Here is a 22,145-nt window from a genome sequence, read left to right as displayed (position 1 = left end):
TTTTAAACTCATTGAGAATTTCAACATTAATATTACAACATATTATTGGTGGCACTGGTTCTATAATAATTTTGATATCTCCTGTTGCACATTTATCTACTTATGTGAATCAAAAAAGAAATCTTTGTGTTTTATTCACAATGAAACAACCTGCAAGTGGTGTGTGTTTATATGTTCTGTATGTATGTGTTTGTATTGCCATAAATCTTCATTCATCTCCCTCACAGATGCCCCTCCTCTTCCGTCTTCATCAGCATCACTGCCCTTCATCTCCTCTCCCCATCTTTTCTGCCTCTCCCTCTCTCCACAATTCATTTGTTACCTCTCCTTCTCTCTTTCCTTCACCTCCTTTCCCATTATTCACCTTGTTGGCTCTTTCTTCTTCACATCCCTCAGCCTCTCATCTTTCTTTTATTCTCTTCTTTACTCATCCCCTCTTCTCCCCTCCATATTCCTCTTTTTCTCCCTCTTTCCCACTCCACCCTCTCTCTCTCTGTCTGTTATTCACCTTGTTGCCTCTCTCTCTCTCTCCTCTGTCACTCCCCTGCTCACTCGCTCGCTCACTCACTCATTGATAGTGGAGGCGATGTGACCAGCATGCCGAGCGGCTAATCGTTATTCTGCCTGCGAGCAGCAGGAGTCAGGGTGGAGTGTCAATTCACCTCCATCTCTCTCTCTGTCTCTGTCTCTGTCGCTCTCTCTCTCCTCCCTGTGTGAACAGTAGGACGGTGTGGTAAAAGGACGACAGCGGGATGATGAAAACAACAACAGACCACCGCTGAGATAACGAACACACAGACAGAGATAATACAGAGTCAGGGTGTGCAGATGAAAGTGAGGAAAAGCAAATAAATGTTTTGTACTGGAGCTCCCTTTTAATATCTCCCATCATACATTTTTCTCTGATTCTTGTGGACATGAATAAGTTGTTCATCAAACAATGTCAGTAGTTGTGTTTCCATTCAATTTCAGGTGAATTGTGAATGAAATGTGAATTAGGGGCATTTCCATCAGCTGGTTTCGAGCATAGACTGGGGGGACTGTCATGTTGTCCATCTTTATATACAAAGTGTAACTTTTCAATCTGGATCGCCCCCTGGTGTCTGTCTGCAGTATAGGCCATAAAGCCCGCCCCTCTATGTTAGTGAATAGGACAAAGGCAAAACTAAAAACACAAAGTGCACACCAAATGAATTTTTCACAAACATGGTTTCTGTCACTGAAGGTAGTTCTCATCACCCTCATGTTTGTTCAAGTGTTTGTTTTAATGATAAGTTTGGTTTTAATCAGTTATTCAATTATACAAAACATGACGTTTCTGCCATGATTGACAGCTGTGACAGGCAATCTGTGCGCTTGCATTCAGTGGGGCTGTTCACGATTGGTGTTTAGGTGTTTTGGCGGAAAACTTCCTCACCGCAGATTTTGCTACTGCGCAGACTTTGGCTCGCAATGACATAATCAGCACAAGATGGCAGAACCCGTATCTCGATATTTTAGCCTCACTTAAGCACAGCGGGGGTAAGTGGGGGCATGTTGTTTTTTGTAAATAAACTCAACTATGTGATGTGTAGTTTGGTAAAAAATTGGCAGTATAAATTATGTTTCATCATGCTTTTCTCACAAACGATTTGTACATTTTCCAACAATGATTAAGTGCACCCAAAACGCAGCTGAACTGCAGAAGAAGGGGACACAGCTTTCTAGTGTCCCCTTTAGTCTTTCATTAACACTTAAAATGCCCAAAATAACAATATAGGTACAAATTAAATATAAATTAAAAGAAACATATTTTCTAAATATATATATGTATATATTTACATGTTACTTAAAAAAATAACATTTCAAGTCAGTAGACTTTAATGACTGAAAGTGCATTTGAGCCACGTTAAAAACCAAAAATTTGTAAAATTCAAGAAAAAAGTCAAAATATCACTAGATTAATGTAAATGTAAATTTACACAAAAAAAAAAGTCACAGATCAAAGTCAAACAGTTATATATAGTCATATTCATATCTCTTATCACCATATACAGATGTGGTTGGTTGTTAAGTGGTTAATTCATTGAACCTTGATGTTTGGGGTTCTCATGTTGTCTCATGTTTGGTACTACATTTCTAAGACATTATTTAGGCTATTTTAATCACCTTACTTTTCATGCAGCAGTCATTTCACAATAAAAGCTGATAGAGCTGATAAATCATGTTTTGTGAGATTCTCTCGAGTTTATGTTCATGTGTTTGTGTTCAGTTCCTGTTTTATTTTGAAATGTGTTGTCATAGTGTTCAGTGTTACTTTTACTTCCTGAGTTTCCTGCCTGTGTTGATTAGCTCATATGTTTCACCTGTTTCACTCACCTGTGTGTAGTCAGTAATCAGTCCTTGTGTATTTCAGGCTCAGTGTTTCCTCCATTCAGATTGTTCTTGTTGCTACAATGTGTTGATGCTCTGCAGCTTTTTCTCCCCATTGATTTGCTGTTTTTTTTAATCTGCTGGGATTTGTGGACTTTGTTTGTCTTGTGATTTTCCTGAGGACATTTTTCTGCCTTGACTTGTATGAGCCCCGATGACCTAGGTAAAGATTGGGATCTGATAGTGTTGATAGTGTTTGGGGGTTTTCTCTGAATTTGAGTCCTTTTTTTTGCAGTAAAACAATGTAAAGAGTGAAAATAAAGTTATAAATGAGAGAAAAAGTGCTTATAATAGGAAATAAAACTTTTAAATTTGGAACAAAGTAATAATATTACACGATTAAACCTGTGTATTATAATATTGATGTCCTTCTTTCATGCAGTTATGTGGTAGGTAAGCAGTTACTTCATAAGCCTTTGAAATCAAAGGTTAGGGTTTGAATCCTGTGTTGAGTTTTACTTTTATGGATTTCTGGAAATCTGAAAATAACTCAAACTCAGTATGAAGGTCTCATACACGAAGCATTCATCCATCATGTCTGGTGTCAAAAAGTTCACCCTTTATTGATTTTATTTTATTTTAGACAACTTTCCAAACACACAAGCAAACAAATCTGGGCTAAATTTAGACTAAACAATGAACATGATGTGAATAGACTCCAAAGAAATGAGTCCTACAAGCTGAAAATGAGATAATATTTCTGCACTCAAATTAAAAAGGGTCCAACAGCGGTTGCCAGCTGGACTTGAACCACTAAAACCATAATTACAAGATCTGCCTCATAACCACTGAGCCACCAGGACAGCCCATAATACATGATTTCTACGTTAAATAGCTACAGTTTAAGGGGTTTCAAAGTCCTCCAAACATTTTTTTTGTTTTTTTTATGCTAACTATCATCCCACCTTAATTATTAAAGGTTTTTAATGGATAATCTCTGTGCTTCAAGGATTTTTTTAAACAGCTTCAAATACTAAAGTACTAAATAGTGACAAAACCAGCACAAAATTTCACTTTAAGTGAAAATGAATTTCATACATGACTCAGTCTGACCTCTGATCAGCTCTGAGTGTCTCTATCAAGCAGTCCTTTCACAATAAGAGTCTGGGTGGAAGAAGGACAATCTAAAACAAGGAGGGATTTGTACCCTCAACCTTCTGACCACAAAACTTGTCAGAACCTATGAGCCATGATCATGTTCACGCAGAGTAATGAGATGTTCTCAGCTTGTCAGTGTGACTGATTGGGACACAGCAGCTTTCAGTGTGCAGGAAACTTTATTACTTTGCAGGCTGACGATCAACTTTCTGCAGCTTCAGTTTTATCTTCTTTGTCTCTCTGCTTCCTTCAGTCCATCAGTGCCAGAGATGATCGGGGGGGAAGGACGCCAACCACCAATGCAGAGATCAACCAGCTGCAAGTTCAAACCCCGCCTGAGGTTTGCTACACAGGAGTGAGTGTGAATCTGTCTGTGTCAGTGTGAGTCAAATTTCAAACCCCCGTTGACGAATTTCTGACTGTGCACTCGTTGCGATTTCACGTCGATTTCAACTTATTTGGCAAAGGTGTTTCATATCCTGTTTAAAACATCAATTCTTAGTCTTCAAAGGGAAAAAAGACACACAAAAAAGCCTAAAGTTTTATTGAAATTCCCAGTATCCATACAACATTTCTACTGTACTGCATGTACAGTATTCACAGTGATGACAGAAGTGCTAAAAATTTGGACGGTTGTTCTTTTTTTTTTTCTTTCGGAATAAGAAAACAAGAGTTGCTTCTTGTTACTTTAAAAATTGACCGGTCAGTGCTGTGCAAGTTGGTTGAAGCTCCAACTCCAGCTAAGTCTGACCACAAATCTTCAGTGGGACTTTATGATGCGTGTTTTGTGCTATCATTTAACATATCCCACCTGGCAAAGCTGTTTGGGTGAATAGCAAGCCATGCTATCATTAGAGGTTTACATTAAACAGATATTCATTTTAATGCATTTCTCACAACTTTACTCTTTGTTTTTGGTTTTAGAAAGAAAAATGGAAACCAAACCAACTCCTTGGATGTTGATATGTCTCGTAGTTTACACACCTGCCTCAACAACAATCACAGTGGGGTTAGTGCGTTAATAATACAGCAATTTGCATATCATTTTGTTTCCTCTCTTTGATTCCTATTTTCATGGAAAGCATGTCAACCACTGTTGTCATAGTGTGTTATTTACTAGATTCATATAAATTCAAAAGTCAGGAAGTATTACAAATACAGAACAACTCATGCATAAACTCTTGGGTTAAGTGAACATTAAAGGAGATAAATTATTGTTGTTGTGCTTTTCTGCTGAGGATTTTTAACTTTTCAAACTGTGGACAAAAAATAATAAAACACAACAAATATGACTTATTATATCTCCAAATTCATCTGCAGTCCTGGACAAATGTGTTTGATTTGAAATGTGTCAAATTAATGAGTCTGAATGCGTCTGTGTGACTGAAGTCATTCGAAGGACATTTATTCCACGCGGTGTTAGCGACAGCTCAGTGGGACGGAGGAAAATGGAAGCAAACCAAATAATAAACTCCCCCGAAGCGTCACAGTGGGATACAGCTGCAGAAAAATATAGTTTTTAACTTGTTTGATAAACTTTGTGCAAAACGGGGGAATCACAGTCAAAGCAGTTTTTTAACTTTATCTCAAAATGTAATAAAAACACAAGATTAACCAAAGAAATCATCTGCATTATAGTTTGTTTTTTTTTAAGAAATCTTAATACTAACACTGCTCATACTATATTCTCGAACCTTCCTATCATATGTATTTAACATTAGTATTAACAGGAAATGGTATTATTACAATAGATGCTGATCAAGCTGCAACTGATCTCTATTATATTTTAACTCTTTGAAAATGAAATTGACCTACAAATTATCTTTAAAAAGAGAGAGAGAATAATCAAATAAAAAAACCCTAATGTTATGATTATTACAATTCAAGTTTTAAAGTTGGGATATAGAAATCTATTTTTATTAGTAGTATTTATTATTTTTTGTTTTATTTAATTACCCTTTTTCAGGTAATTTCCTGTTTTTCTTTTTTAATCTTTGCTAATTTCGGGGATAATTTTCTTGTAACTTTTTGCCTTTTGCATTCTCTCTGTGTTTTTACAAGAAATCAAGCCAACTGGATTAAGACAGAGTTTGGGTTTTTGCAGTTAAGTCTTTGAGCTTTAGCTACAGGATAAATAGATCCTGCTCTTCATTGTAATCAGTGCTGATCCGTCCTACATCAGCCGGCCTCTTTGTCCCCTCGTCACACCTCATCATCCTCACCACCTGACTGCTATTGATCCCATTTTAAAATGGCCCCACTCAATTTGTTCCCATTCATTAGCTGCCCGTGGTTCCCTTTTTCGAAGTCGGGTGTCACCTCCCATCAGATTCAGCTCCTGTCTTTCCCCCCCGGCTGTCATCCCTCGCTACTTATCCTGGGATAAGGCGTGTTTGCAGACTGCTATACAAACAGTTGGAGGGGAAAAAAACAGTTTTTGGCTCGTGTGAGTGCAGATTTGCCAGCAGCAGTCATGGGTGAGCTTGTTTGCAACGTGCCTGAAGTCCATCACAGGGGAAAAATCATTATCGTGAGTTGATCAATGAACACTTCTTCATTGTAGAGCAACTGGCTCTGTCATGGATGGCAGTTTTTTAAAATTATTTGTTAAACTTCCCAACCCAATCACCAAAATAAAGATTAAATAGTAATAATAATAAACCATATTTATCGAGCACTTTGAGCTGCAAGAAATGCAGCTCAAAGTGCGTCACAAAAAAAATGCAACACAAAAAAAACAAGATAAGACAATCAAAAGGCATGGTGATAAACAAAGCAGAAGATTCAAAGTAAAAAGGACCAGTGAGAACAGTAAAAATAACAAATTTATGTAAAATAGTCAAGACAAGAATTGCATTGATTAAAAGTCAGACTAAATAACCAGGTTTTCAGTCATCATTTAAAAATGTTCACAGAGCCTGCTTCTCTCATAGCTTTTTGAAGGGTTTTCCATAATTTTGGAGCATAGTTTATAAAAGCTGTGCTGCCTATTTTCTTTTCTTGTGCAAATAATTATTCGTAATTAAAAACCCAGCAGCAGAAGATCTGAGTGCTCGTGAAGGATTGTAGAATGACAGAGAGTCTGCAATGTAGGCCGGTCCCAAACCATGAAGGGCTTTAAAAACAGTTTAAAGAATCTTAAAATATACTGTAAATGGGTTTTTTTTCTGATTATTTTTTTGGGCTTAGAGAGAGGGGGCGACATGCAGCAAAAGGTCAGGGCTGGAATTGAACCCCCAGCCGCTGCAGAGAGGATACTACCTCTGTATAGGGGGCGCCCTTGATCCACTGAGCCACAATGGTGCCCCCTGTAAATGAATTCTAAGAAAATAAAGGTTGGTATTGTATGTTTTTGCAAACCACTGATTCATTTTTATTATCATGTAGGAAATACACTTCAATTTTACATTTCAGCAATACTGTGGTTACGGTAGGTTAAGTATAGGCACAAAAAGCACTTTTTTAATGTTAGTAAAGAATCATGATCTGGCTTAAAATAGTCACTTTTGGTGACACAATCCTGACTGGAAATGCTGCGATGTCCCATTAAAAAAGCGGCCTCTTTTCCTGGCAATATCCCCACCAAAAAAACAACCATTTGATGACTAAAACAAAGCGATGACTTGATGTTGTTTGTTGGAATCAAAATGGTTAGGCATCTTTTCATATGCTGTTCAAAATTTAAAACATATTCAGTTAGCTCATGAGTAATGGTAAAATATTTACAGACTGTGTTGGTCCATTCCTAGTCAATAGGGGGAGCTACATCACACTCTGCACCCACCTTTCCTGCTGTCCTGATCAGGAATTATATTAGAGAAATTTTAAATGGATAGGAATGGAGAGGAATTATGCTGTTGTGTTGTGTGACATGTGGTCAGCAATTCACGTTGGAGAATCTAATTCTGTTGACGATGAGAAGAAGCAGGAGAGAAATGACAGTGTCCAGGTGCATCATAATTCATATCACATTCTCTGCACTCAGCAAAAACATCCAAATGTGATTTTATTTGTCGATACTGTGCAGCCGCAGTCGTTTATCTTCATCTGCAGCGGCATGTCAGGATGCAGCTGGAGCAGTTTCATACAGGTGGAACATGGCTGCTACATGTCTCGCTCTCTAACAATAAAACATGGGCGCTTCACTGCCCTGATGTTCAATGCTCCTGCACATTTTAAATTATTTTTGGCTTTATTGACCAACTGCTGTTCTTCTTCTCTTCATCACAGCTCGCATTTTGCTAGCAGATTGGCCAGAATGTCTTCAAAAAGGTCATAATAAAGAGCCAAACAGGGTGCAATGTCCCCCATAGAAACAGAATTTATTAGTCTTTCTCTTGTAATCATTCTGTTAAATTTTTCCCCAGGTGGACAATTAATTTGTTGTGGTTGTTAATTCAGAGCTGAGGAGATCAGTGAATGAGAGGAATAGCTGCTGCAGAGGCCAGTAAAAACAAACTTTTAGACCCAGAGCCACAACCGGTGAAGTTTCATTTTCACTTCATGTGACTTTCTGCTGCTCCGTCTGTGCCCAGAGTATGCTAGAGTGTGGTTCAGTAAATAACGGAACTGTAAATTCTTCAATAGTGCTCCTAACGAACCCTCCAAAACAATATAGAAAATTGATAGATAGCAGCTGATGTTTCAATTGCATGGCAAACCCTGAGTTGAGAAAAACTGGACACAACAGTGTTAAACAAAATCTTTACCAAGTATTAAAGAGCATTACATTGTGTGAAGTTGTAGGGGCCGTTTACATGGCAACAGTTCTTGCACGAAACGTTACATTTTTATTGCGGTTTGGCTAACACTGTTTTGGGGGCCGGAAAATGAAAACTTTTGGGTTCCAGAGTGTAATCTTTTGCAAACGTCACCCCTTCCCCCGTCGCCGTGTAAACTGTAAACTGTAAACTGTGAGAACGGTGACATCACAGCCGCACTTTGCAGATGCGCTTGGTGCTCTTCTGTGGGGTGTCATTATAAGGTTACACCACCAACTACTGCTCATATTACAGCGTTTTTTAGTTGTTTTTGCAGATCTGTGTGCACTAGGATTGTTTTCACAATGTTATCATATTAACGTTGTTTTTTTTAAAAAATGCAATAACTGTAGAATGATTAAATTAACAATTAATTTACATTGCCTAAAATCTGCAATGCCTGTCTGGGCAACTGAAATACATGCTACTGAGCAAGCTTATGTTGGATTTTTTTCTTTATTTGTGTTACTACAAATGTCAGTGACTTTTCTCACTAGTGGAGAAGAAACTTGAGTTCTGGTAGCAAAAACAATAAAAATGCAGCTCTCAGAAAATACAATTTTTGTTCTCAGAAATAGAGAAATTGAATTAAGATGGAGATTTTATGCGATGACTCATGTGCGCACACACACACACACACACACACACACACACACACACACCCACACACACACACAGACTCCCTGGTGAGTGAATTCTCCCTAAAGCTCTTCCACTGTCACTACTGGACTGTTTACCTTTACAGAACACACTGTGGACTTTAGAGGAAGTACGTGTGTGTGTGTGTGTGTGTGTGTGTGTGTGTGTGTGTGAGAGTGTGTGTTTGTGTGTGTGTGTGTGTGTGTTTGTGTTGGAACTGGATGGTTCGTGTCATTTGGGAATACTTTAAGCAGTTTCTCTCTCATATATTGAGCGGTGAGTGTTTCTGTAATGTGTATGTTACAGGCGTGCTGATTTTGCTGTATAATACATGAGTTTATCTTAGTGTCTGTGTCTGCACACAAATATATACACTAACGCAGTGTAGAGACACCAGTGTGCACAATTTCTTATCAGTCAAGAAAATTATAATAAATGATTTTTTTGTTTTATCTTTGCTGAACAAACAGCAAACCTGACTCAGAGTCTCACTTCAAGCTTAAGATTGTGTTTTTTGATAAATGCAATCTTTCGCCAAACTTAAACTTTTAAGTTATTTTCTTAATTTAGGGCGTAAATGATGAATCAATATTTGGTTCTTTTTCCCATCTTCATTCAAATATAACATCAAAAATATAATAAATGATGACGTAGATGATAAGGTGCATGCAGTGTAAACTGTGAGAAAATGTAGTGTGGTCTCGGTGCAGAACCAGGTTGTGCCATTAAGTTGTCCATTTGTCTGTTTAGTGGTTTACAGTAACAGATGTGTGCATATCTGAGTTGAGCGGCTATCAGGGGCGCAAAGATGGAAAAAACAAGCGCTCTTTTCAGTGCAGCGGTCCTGAGATGTAGCTTACCCCTCAGTTGGTATCCAGATTGTTTTATAGGTTTTTATGAGACACATTGGACCCAACTGACGCACAAGTATGCGAAAAGGAAGGAAAAGTAAAGGGTCCGTTGTAATGTAAATACAAATTGAATTCGGATAATCAGGCTTTTAAAAGGGCAATTCTCGTTTCCATTTCTGAATCCAGTTATGTCAAATACGTCCGTTCTGTCAGTGGTTTTGGCGTAAGAGCGTGACGCCAAAAGCCACCTTCCGTGTCCAACCTGAATGCGGCTTTAAGGCGTTGCATGAGAATGTGCTCGGACAGAACTGGTGGCGCTGTTACTGTACGCTAGCAGATGGCCTTGGGAGTTGTTTTTTTAAACTGACGTGTTCCCATTAGGCATATTTTATATTCGCAATTTCAAATTGCACAGTTTGAGAGTTAATGGAAACCCACCTACTGGCTTGTGAAATATTTTCAGCCTGCAGACTGCAAGTTAAAATCATTCAAACTGGTGGCCATAACTATATTATCATTACATTATTCAGGAGACTCCTGTGCTCCTACGTTCAGTTACATTGAAAATATCAACAAATTTGAACCAACTGCTTTCTCTGCTTTTGCAGCTCTAATGTCAATTAAATAATTAGTCCAGAAGCACGGTCACCAGAAATGAGTCCTCCCAGCATCAGAAAAACACAATTTTATCTCCTCTGGATCAGCTTCTGACTTCTTCTGTGTGGATGACGTGTGTGTGTGTGTGTGCTGCAGGCTTTGACTGATGGCTGTGGAGTGACGATGCAGCTGGTGTGTGTTGCACTTTTCTCTTGTTTAAGCATAAAATGTGCACACAAAACATGTGGATGGAAGCATTTCTAGAGAGTGACAGAGAGAGAGATAAAAGAGACTTAATGAAAGGAGGGAGCTGAGGAGGTATGGAGGTGCATCCAGCAGCTGAGAGAGAGGGGTGAGAGAGGTAGGAGGGGGGTTGGTGATGGGAGAGAGAGAAAGAGAGAGAGAGAGTGAGCTGAATGCAGTCCAGGCTCTCTGCGCTGTGGAGCAGCAGCCAGTCCGACACTGAAGGACACCGAGAGACTTCACAGCAGAGAGGAGGATAATAAATCAGGAATAAAAAGAAGAGCACTTCTTCCTTGATCTTTTGTCTCTCTCTTTCTTTGTGTCACTGACCGCGTGGATAAAAGAGGACAAACAGCAGCAGGAGATTTAAAAAAAAAACAGGAGGAAAAAAGAATCAGGAGGAAGAGGAGGTGTTGGAGGTCCGTGTGTTCATTTCTGCTCTAACACCACCGGGCTGGGGAGCATCGCAGCCCACGGTGTCATTGCGACAGGGCTCGGCGAGGGAGCGTGCACCAGCAGAGTGTGTGTGTGCAGTGGTGTGTTTGTGTGTGTGTGTTTAATCATCATCAGCTGAAAATTTGTCTCCCAGGTGGATTTGGAGTAAAGCTTGGCTTTTGATCACAAGGAGTTGCTTGCTGGTGTTTTTTGTCTGTTGCACCTCCTTTTTTTGTGCTCCCTCTCTTTCCTCCTCCGGTGCAGACGTCTTGCTCTCTCACTCACTCACTCGCCGCTCGGTCGAGGGACTACTGCTCTGCTCGCTCTCTCTCCTCTCTCTCCTTTTCCTGACGCGCTCCTCTCCTCCTTCAGCCGGCTCTGCCGTAACTGTGCCGGGGCTACGACTGCTGTTCGCTGGCTCGCCCACGGAGAGCAGAAGCAGATGGGTGAGTGAGTGTGATAGTGTGTGTGTGTGTGTGTGTGTGTGTGTGTGTGTGTGTGTGTGTGTGTGTGTGTGTGTGTTTGAGTGTGTATGGGGGGGGTTGCTCTTTTCCTGCTCTCTTCTGCTGCTTTTTTACCCCTTTTTCTCCTATGTCGTTTCTTGTCCTTTCACCTCATTTTCGTTCTTTTTCTCTCTCTCTGTGTCTGAGCTCATTTGTTCATTTTCTACCATCAGTCACCCTCCTCCCCTCTCTCCTTCCCACCTCCTCTACCATCGCTTTCAGACGACCATCCATCAGCTATTCCATGCCACCTTCCTCCATCACTCACCTTCCTCGCTTCTGTTCTTATTTCCCCACATTTCGCATGTTCTTGTTCCTCCTTCGCCCTTCTTTCCTGCAACCATCATTCATTTGCACCATCAGCCAAGCAGCCAAGCAAGACACTACACACACACACACACACACACACACACACATGCACACACACATCTGTGCGTCGTAACCTGGAAGTCATCAACACTCCGGCGCCTGAAGCTGAGAGGCGTCAGGCTTGACACAAAATCAACAGTCTGGGGTTGAACCCTGATAATCCCTCCATCCCTCTCTTCATCCATCACTCCGCTGCCTCATCACCTCCCCTTCAGCACACCTCCACATCTACCTCCACCTCCAACATACCCATCATCCGCCCCTTCAACTCTTTCAACGAAAAATGGAAACACACAAACACACACACACACACACACACACACACACAGCAGCCTGTTTGCATCAGCCTGATAAACGCCAGTCATGCTACAGTTAGCCTGGCATTAACAGCCGAGCATCAGCGTACTCTGTGAACCAGATCGCTGCTGTCACACACACACTCACACACACACACACACGCATACACACACAAGCGTGCAGAAAGCAGGCGGGAAGTTGATTCATTCACATGATAAATTATTCATCAGATGAAAAGTGCTCACATCCTAAAACGTCCCATGTGGTCCAATTTGCAGCTGAAATGTTTATTAATTGTTTGGTTGAGTTAGAAACAGCAGCCGGATTGTTAACGAGTCTTTCATCAGCTCCTGTTCGTCTCCATAGAGTCCGCTCGGATAGCTGCTGCTGAAATGACTGAGGTGTGTGTCGCAGGGATACTGTTGCTGAATCAAACCACTGAAGACTGAAGGCCTGGTCTCACGTACCAACCTGTGGCCTAAAATCACTCAAACTTTGGAGCTTTTCACATTTTAGGTGTTCAATATTAAGGAATATGTGAGGACTTAAAATGCTACATGCAAAGGAGGATAGAAAATGTCAGATTTTTGAGGCAATTGTGTGGTTGAATGGATTGAATGTAGTCACTCTTAAGAGGTAAAGTTATAACACTTCTTGGCTCAAATGATTGGGAAACATTTCAGGCTGTCTGCAAATACTACCAATGTATGATTTCCCATTTTTCTGCCATATATCTGTTATATTACAGTTCCTGGTGTTCATATTAAATATGACAAAAGTCTCAAATAATGATGTAAACGTATGTGAGAGTAACCCCTGTGAGCAAAAGCTTTAAGATTCAGACGGTTTTAAATACTTTCAACATTGTTTTAAAGACAAGCTGTCCCTGATGAATATGGTCATCTGCTCCAGGCACGTACATTAAATACACTGCTACATGTAGCTACATGCTAACATAAGTCAATAGCTAAACTGACAGATGTGTTCTCTCAGGATCTGGTGGCGCCCCAAACAGAGCTAAAAGAAGAGCCCTGACCTGACATCTCATTAACAAATACCTGCTTCTGTCCTACAAACCCGGCTGGAAATGTTCTGACCTCTTGCTTAAAAAATACCCACTTTTGTCACCTCAAAGATGGCCAGAAATGTCCCTACCCTTCACTAAAAGTAATCATCTTTTGTAGTCACAAACACACCTGGAAACGTCCCAGACCTTCACTAACAAATACCTTATTTTGTTTCTACAAATGTGGCTGGGACTTGTCCCGTCCTCTCGCTAAAAAAATACTTGCTTTTGTCTACAGAAATGCATGAATATGTCCCAACCACTCATTAAAATATCCTTGCTTTTGTCTCTACAAATTCGACTGGAAATGTCCCAACAATTTACTAAACAATACCCACTTTCGTTGTTATAAATGCCTGGAAATATTCTGACCTCTTGCTAAAAAATACACGCCTTTGTTGCCACAAACATGGCGAGAAATGTCCAGACCCATCATTAAAAAATACCCATTTCTGTCTCCATATACAAGCCTGAATATGTCCTGAAGAACAAGAAAAAGCTGTTTTTGTCGCCACAAATAGGCATGCAAATTTCCTAAAAAATAGCTGCTTTTGTCGCTAAAGAACATGGCTGGAAAGGTCTCAAAGGGCAATTGAAATGACCTGCTTTTGTTGATCTTGAAGAGTGGTTTGCTGCTGTCTGCTGTTTGGCAGTTATCTCACCTTGGTGTCACACCATCTACCATCCCCTCTTATACCATGCATATAAAACGTAAAAATATCACTCATCCGAAGTTTGCAGAAACCGATGATGCCAACATTTTATTCTGGTGACTGGGCTTGTTGGTGAGTTTCAGTAACAAAAGCGAGAGATTTTCTTTTCTCTACTTTTCCTTCTTCATTGATGCCTCGAGTTTGAATCCACCACCGCACACGTGTCTTTAAGTGGTGTATAAAAGCTGGAGTGGGCCTCCCCTTGAGGACGTTCTTTGCTGTGATTATGTGTATTATGTGTACTTAAGTCAATCTTTAACAAATAGCCTCTCAGCGATGTGCCGCCACTAAACCACATCGTGGGGCGGGCTAATTCAGATTTTAGACAGCAGCCGTTTACTGGCACTTACTTTAGGAAAACCACGAGGGCTGAAACCACCGAGCTGAATGGTTTCTCAAGCACAGCCAGCGGTGGGAAATGAACTTGTTTGCTTCTCACACTCGTTATTTTTTTTAGTCACCACTGAATGATGAGCACATGTATCTTCGGCGAAGACTTAAACCCACCATTGTTCTGACCTTTGATAGCGCTGAAAGTGTAATTCTGACAGCGTTCCGGTTGCGTGTCAGGTGCACAGCGGTGTATCCTTTCTGTGTGTGATTGATGAGACAGAGCGTGTTATTATGAGAATCAGAGCGATCAGATGGGGGAGCGGTGGGTGGAAAGATAATCAGTCTGTGGCTGGAGCCAGTCTTTTCAGGTTTAATGTATGCACGCTTTACTCCGGAGCGTTAGCCTGATGTTGTCACTGCGGGTGACAGCGCCGGCTGATGGCGTCGATGTTTGTTCTGCACGGGCGTCAGCAGAGAGGCTGCAGGTGTGGGGGTGTGTGTGTAATCTTTCCTTAACATGAGAGTGTGTGTGATTGCATTTGTATGTTTTGCAGTGATCATATGTGTATATCCTTGTGTGTATTCAGGCTGTTTGGTTGCATAAGTGTTTGTGTGTGTGTGTGTGTGGCTGTGTGCATGTGTGTGCCTGCCTACATATCTGTAGGTGCATGTATGTAATATTTAATGTGTGCATTTATGAGTGTGTGTGTATTCAGTGACACGCTGCAGGCGATGCAATGCAAAGAAAACTGTTCAGTGTATTTCGTAATGCTTCAAACAGAAACGTTTGCTGCAACCTACACACACACACACACACACACACACACACACACACACACACACCTGCAGCACCTTTTCACACCCAAATGCACCATGACTCAACCACCAGGAATCTGTTACACAGAAGTACAGCAGCGTGTTTGTTTGTTTCACCTGAGCAGCAGAGAGAAGTAGTGATGTGCACAGTAAAGAGATGATCGATTATTCGTCACTCACATTCATGTAGATCAAGTTTAATGATTAAAATGATCAATTCTCCTATGGTTTATTTGACTCTTACAGAAAACAGAATGATTGAAACTCTCCACTGCTGAGATCAAAGACAAAGTGTAAATACTGCAGTGTGCTCTGTTATGTTTCACATCGACTTTTTAGTTAATTTCACTAAGATTGATTGTGCACATTTTGATGTCAATAATTTCCTTTAAACGCTAACTGATGGTGTTTGACACACATCAAAACAATCATGCCTTTGATTTTCTACCTGAGCCCATGGGGAATATTGATGTGGGAAGTGATGAGGATGTGATATGGTGGGAAAGATTGCAAATTTCTGGGATTTGTACATGCCAAGCAAAAAAGGTCTCAAAGCAGGCAGGCAGCACAAAACTAAATAGCTTAAAATAAGAATATAAAAGAGACGAAGGCTGCGGAGCTCCAGCTGTATTCACAGTCAACATGAGATTTTTTAACATCAGATTACTTTGGATGATGCTCACCACTGATCCAATGCCAATCTCTTTCAAAAGCATTTGAATTTGACTTGAGGAAAGCACAATTAGATGCAAAGACACACAATACGCCTACAGAGAGACACAAAACTACCAAAAAAAGAGACATACAATCACCATGAACAAACACAAAACCACCACAAATAGACTCAAAATAACCACAAAGAGAAACAAAACAACTGAGAACTGACACAAACCCACCACAACAAGTCTCAAAGTCACCTCTAAGGATGACAAAATCACAACAAAGAGACACAAGACAACCAACAACAGACACAAACTCACCACAAAGAGAACCAAAACCACAACAGACATGAGACGACTAAGACCAGACATAAAACCACCACAGAGTTGCAAAACCACCAGAAAAAGACATGAAATGATAAAACGATAAAAACAGTGCAAAGTCACAAAACCACCACAAAAGGTTGCAGAACCAGCACAAGACATCGCAAAATCACCGTTAAGATACAAAGTTAGCAAAACCAATACAAAAATACACAAGACCACCACAAAGAGTTGCAAATTCACAACAAAGAGTCACAGAACCAGAGCAAAGACAAAAAACAACCAAAAAATAGACATAAAACCACAGCACAGTCACAAAACTATTGTAATAAGACTCAAAAACCACCACAAGGGGTTGCAAAACCACCACAAAAGGACACAGAACAATCACAAAACACAAAAAGGCATAAAACAACCAAAGACATAAAACCACCTCAAAGAGTTGCAGAACCAGCACAAGGAGCCACGATATCACTGCAAAGACACACAAAAAAGGTACAAAATAACCAAAACCACCACAGAGAGACACGAAACCACCACAAGTCTGCACGCAAATACAAGTGTTAACAACCACCGAGTCGCAGTGGCGCTTCTACAGTATGTCGTTGCTTAACTCTTGTATCTGCAGTGTTCAACTAACCTGTAGCCTTCAATGGTGAAAGCAATGCCCTAAAATTTAGTTTTGGTGTACCAACCCAAGATTTTTTAGTCGCCCTATCTGACCACCCAAATTCTATCTCTGACTGTACTGAGACAACAGTTAACATGACTAATGAGCAGCTAGTGAGAGTGCGCTCATAATAACTGTCTGACTTGAGCTTAAGTCACGTAGACAAGAACAAAATTTGAAGTGGTCCACTGGAGGCAGCATTAATTTTAGTCTAGTTTAAGTTGACAGAAACTCAAAACATTTTATTTGAAGAAAATCCAGGACATTTTAGTCAAGATGTTTTTTTTAATCTATTTAAATAGTAAATAATAGGTCTAATATAAAAAAAATAAAAAAAAACAAAAAACAAAAAACCTCAAAATCTCTTTAATTATGGCCTCAAAAACCACAAATTACTAATTTGAGACAAGCACAGAATTGTACCCAGGTTCATTGTAAACTCTGACTTACGGATGTCACTGTGAGGAAGCAGAAAAACAACGTTGCTCAATTAGTCCACCATTAACATTTTTGCTTTGTCCTGTCTTGTAAACGAAAACATTGATTGCATAGTATTTTTCATTAGTAAGATGTATTTTTAGCCTGACGTTGTCTCATTTTGGTCATGGAAAAAAAGGTTGTTGACGAATGATTTTCATCATAGTCTTTGTCGACAAAATTAAAACTGACTTGGAGGCATGTGGTCATATAGACGAAGGGTGTGAATTAACTGAAAAAACATGTAAGTACAAGGATAAATTAAGCTCAGAGGGTGAGTCATCCTTTTTTCCTGGAAGCTGTACGTACTTGTGCAACTGGATGTACCAAACTCAAAAAATCTTTTTTTTTTGCCAGCACTTATTCAATTAGGTAACATCAAACCTAAGCTACCTAACAATCAGTAATCGATCAAAAGTAAAGATGTAAAATGTGCATCCCACAAACACACATATTTACATACTCAGCGTATCCATAGCGAGCTCTTTTGTCTTCTCTTGTATGAGGATGTACTGATGACCTGAGCGAAGGAGACGCAAAGGCAGAGAGAAAGAGACAAATAGAGAGGCGCTGAGAGGGAGGGAGGGCCAGGGACATGGAGAATGATAACGAGTGTGTCCTCGAGTGAAAGGATCCCTGCAACACAGAGAGAGCTAACGGAAGAGGAAAGTGATAAAACACAGACAAAACTGATTTAAAAAGAATGCCATTGACTGATGGAGCTGTAAATACTCCCCAGATGGCGTCAGATGATATCAGGAGCTCAGAACTCTGTCCCGCGCCCCTTTTGTCTCCATGTGACTTGAGTTTATTAACCAAAAGGATGCCAGCAGCCATATATCACCTCTCGCCCCTCAGTCCATCCTCCGCTCGGCTTGTATAGGGAGCGGCATTCATCATGTCTCACACGCCAGATGACATCAGTTAGAAACTCGATCACTGCTGTTTGAAAAGCCATTCGCACAACAGATATGGCTGCCGTTGACGGCTGAGAATGAGCCGTTTATGTAAGGTGGAGGGAGGCGTGTCAGGCCATGCACTTTAATGTTAGAAATTACAGCACATGTGGGCGGCCTTTTTACGATGCAAATGTGGGGGAGATGATTGACGGCTCAGAGGGAGATAAAATGATCCCTTTTAATCAGAGGCTTTCAGTGAAACTGGATGGATGAAATGAAATCACAAAGACCAATAGTTGAACAAAGAGTCTGGAGTTCAATGGTTTTTTTTTTTATTGAATGGAGGAAAATCATTTCAACACTGGTGACTCTTCCTGCTGTCATACAAAGCTGGAGAACAGGTGGGGAAAAAAAGGTGATATTTGAATGGAAAATGTTCCACCTTTTATACAGATGTCCAGTCAGAGTTGATGATAAATGCAGTCAATTGAGGCAATTATTTCCTAATTGTGTGCTATATTGACTGAAAAATCTGAGTTCTACACTCGGAGCCAATACTGCAGTGCTTACCAACACGTTCTCATCCCAACTCGCCACATGGTGCCGCTCTGTCAGTGACCCTCTGCGTCTACTTTAGATGTTTCAGGAATATTTATGTGTCAGCTGTTAACTCTCCAAAATGCCATTATTATTCAACCTTTAACATACTTGTACAGCTGCTTTCTGGCTCTAAAGAAGACATTCTGCTCTGTAGCAGAGGATGCCAGACAGTGCTGAAATGATCTGAAATGTGGGCAGCAATTTAGAAATCTGAAACTAGAATAGGCATATTCCTAGTGGCCTGAAAAATGCCTGTGGAATTTTTTTTCTTATCTGTTACTCTTGCCCACATTTATTGCTTCAGACTGAAAGAAACTTTCTGACCACATTTCGTCTGCAGCGGGAGTTTGGCTCTGTTTCTATTTGCTTTCACAACTACAATGTAAAGCCAGCAATCACAGTTTGCAGTCAAATTAGAATAAGTGTATCCTCATTAGTAGCCGTGGGGAATGATTCAGTATTTGTCTGAACATGCTCAATGCTTAGATGTAGGAAAAAACTTTAAGTGTCTCAGTGGAAAACATGTCAAGTCTTGGATGAGCTTCATGACTTTCAAAGGCATTCATGTGGCAATGACTGAACAAAATAATTAGTGTTTTGCCCATATTCTAAAAAAGACAACATTTTTACTAAATTTTGAAATTTACATGGCTAATGAAAATGAAAGTTCCATTAATATCCCCGTTTATGTGCAGCTGTGCATACTCAAATTAACATGCCCAAACATGTTTGTCATTTTGAGATAGGTATTGGTGGAATGAATGCAGAATTGCATCTCTGCCCTTTGCAGATGATGTGATTCTGTTGACTCCAGCATGCACCGGGGCAGTTTTCAGACGAATGTGGAGAGTTTGGGATGAAAGTCAGGACCTCCAAGTATGAGGCCATGGTTCTTTGCCAGAAAACAGTGGCACCTCTGGGTTGGAAGAGGGTTAATGCCCCAGGCAAAGGAGTTCAAGTATGTTGGGGTCTTGTTCAAGTGAGGGCAAAATAGAGCATGAGATCGATTGGCGGTTCGATGCAGCATCTGAAGTGATACAGGTGTGGACTGTTGTAGTAAAGAGGGAGCTGAGCCAGAAGGTTAAGCTCTAGATATACAGATCCAGCTATGTCCCAACCCTCACCTATGGCCATTAGCTTTGGGCAGGGACCGAAAAAGTACAATTGCGGATATGAGCAACCCAAATGGGTTTCCTCTGTAGCCTTAGAAATAGAGGTGAGGAGCACAGAAATGCTGAGGGAGCTGTTAACAAGTCCAAATAATTCTCTGAAAAGCAGAAGATCAGCATATCTTATGTCTTTATTAGACAGGAAAAGGCCAAATTCAGCCAAATTCAGAATATGCAAACAGATTATACTGTTTACATGACATCAAATTCAGAATATTGTCATATTCAGCACAATAGTGGAATATTAGTGTTCATATAAACCTAGTTCCTGAGAGATTAAATATGTGTGTAGATTTCCTTTCTTTCCTTAATGTGACCCAGAAAAAATTTAATCAGTACCAAGAAGTGCCAAACCAAAGACCTCAAAGAGTTTAAAGTATGAAGCATGTCTGTGTGAGCGCTGCAAAACGCAACAAAATTAGAGCGAAACCAAATTTTACTCCGGTTCACTAACTGTGACAAATCACACTCACAGGGGACGTCATTTGGTCAGGACATTAAATTTCAGAGTGAAGGTTTTCGGTCACAGATGGTTCGTGTCTCAGATGATCAGAGCCAGACGGAGCAGGACGAGCAGAACAGAAAAGTTTAAATAGGGCACAACATGAGCTTAATGTTTGCTAATGTCGATTTGCTCAAACTGGAAACAAACTTATTCAGTCTCACTGAAACATTTCTAATTCAACAGGTCAGAACATAAAACAATGTACTCCAAGATACTTAACAACAGCATGTGGCATTTTATAACTGCAGGGACTGCAAGTACTATATCAAGGAGTCTAAACAAGAAGTACACGGTTCACTCTCCATTTAATTTAATGCATGCTGTATATGTCAAAACACTCCCACATGCCAGAGCTTTAAATATAATAACATTTAGACGAGAGTGCTTTTAAAGATCTGTAGAACTGTGACATTTCAAGAATGTCGGAAAAATGTTCAATCCACCTTTCATTGCTGCTGCTCTAATGATGCGTCACAGCACTCCTACAGACGAGTATTTGAGCAAAACTAACATTTAGACCCAAGAGGTTGAGCTCTTAGAGTCAGTCACCCTGCAAACCTGCGACTTTCTGAGACTAAAGTGGACTCTTAGCAGCTATCTGAGCCCCTCTGGCTCAAGTAGCTCTGAGGAGTTTGAACACACAGTCCTGCAATGGCATTAGATATTCACTCCATGCATTCATCTGCACAGACCACAGGTCAGCAATGCTGGCTTTAAAGATGCTTACTTTAAAGACATGCCACTTTCAGCCAGGCTACAAAGAGACTCTAGCTGCTCTGGCATAAAAGTCAATAGCGGTTTGATACATTGATTGAAGTGTTTATATCATTTCTTTTTAATTGTACATATTATCAATGTCAAATCTGTAATAAAAACAGATTCATATGGGCCTTCTACACAGCAACCGTTTTTGCATGAAATGTTCACTTTTGTTGTGGTTCGGCCTTTAGTTCACACGACAACGGCATTTTAGGGGCCTGAAAACGCAAACCTTTGACATCGGGTTTCATTGTGTAATCTTGTAATCCTGTGAAAGTTGCACAGCCAACTTCTGGCCTGGCATGCATGCCATAGCTTTTCGGTTGTTTTCACAATGTTATTATATAAAGGCAGATTATTATAAAAAACACGAAGGAAAGTTCTGTTTTCAGTCGGGCCGTTCTTATCTAAACGTAGCCTTAGTATATTCAGCAGGAACAATGGGGTTCACTCCCAGCTCATCCAATACCAAATACCATATATTTTGATGAGGACGCTGTGAACATGTCCATATGTTCGATACAAACATCCAAAAAACAAGTTTTTGAGACTTGAAAAACTTGAGGACGTTGTATTGCAATGTGGGGACATGACTTTTGTCCTCACATCCAAGGCCAAAATATCACTGACTAAAGGGGCATGTCCCCACAATGTCAGGAAAACAGGCTGCTGTGTTGTGTGTTAAAAGAGTTAAAAGTTACCTGAAGCCCTCATGATATGCAACCAAAGAGGAGCTCTACTTGACCATCGAGCCAACAAAGTCCTCCCCACCTGTCATGGCGGCACTGCAGCACTTCTTGTGTTCTGATGGCATTATGTAACCGGGACAGTGTTAGTGGAAAGTGTTACAGTACCCCGGACGTTGTTGACAGGTGACCTTGGGCTGAGACACTGCAGAGAGCTGCTTGATACGTTTGGCAGCCTGTTTGTTACATCACATAAACATAATGC

General features: G+C 40.3%; 1 protein-coding gene and 1 long non-coding RNA gene across 3 annotated transcripts in view; both read left to right on the top strand.

Moving 5' to 3' along the window:
• Positions 1-2,408: 2,408 nt before the first annotated feature.
• On the top strand, positions 2,409-5,057 carry LOC148186722 (uncharacterized). The gene is made up of 3 exons (XR_015779487.1): positions 2,409-2,575; positions 3,764-3,865; positions 4,435-5,057. It is a non-coding gene; the product is annotated as an uncharacterized LOC148186722 (long non-coding RNA).
• A 5,740-nt stretch (positions 5,058-10,797) lies between these two features.
• Positions 10,798-22,145, top strand: part of LOC121958114 (glutamate receptor ionotropic, kainate 5-like) — a 231,366-nt gene continuing 220,018 nt past the window's right edge. For both annotated transcript variants that reach the window (XM_088090289.1, XM_088090287.1), the window contains exon 1: positions 10,798-11,481. The gene's annotated coding sequence lies outside the window, so the exon portion shown is untranslated. The remainder of the gene's footprint in view (positions 11,482-22,145) is intronic.

The sequence above is a fragment of the Plectropomus leopardus genome, chromosome 17 (genome assembly GCF_026936395.1).
Source record: "Plectropomus leopardus strain MGB_pleo_1.0 chromosome 17, ASM2693639v1, whole genome shotgun sequence".
NCBI lineage: Eukaryota > Metazoa > Chordata > Actinopteri > Perciformes > Serranidae > Plectropomus > Plectropomus leopardus.
The sequence above is the reverse complement of the archived record's forward strand: the minus strand, read 5'-3'. Positions and strand labels throughout refer to the sequence as shown.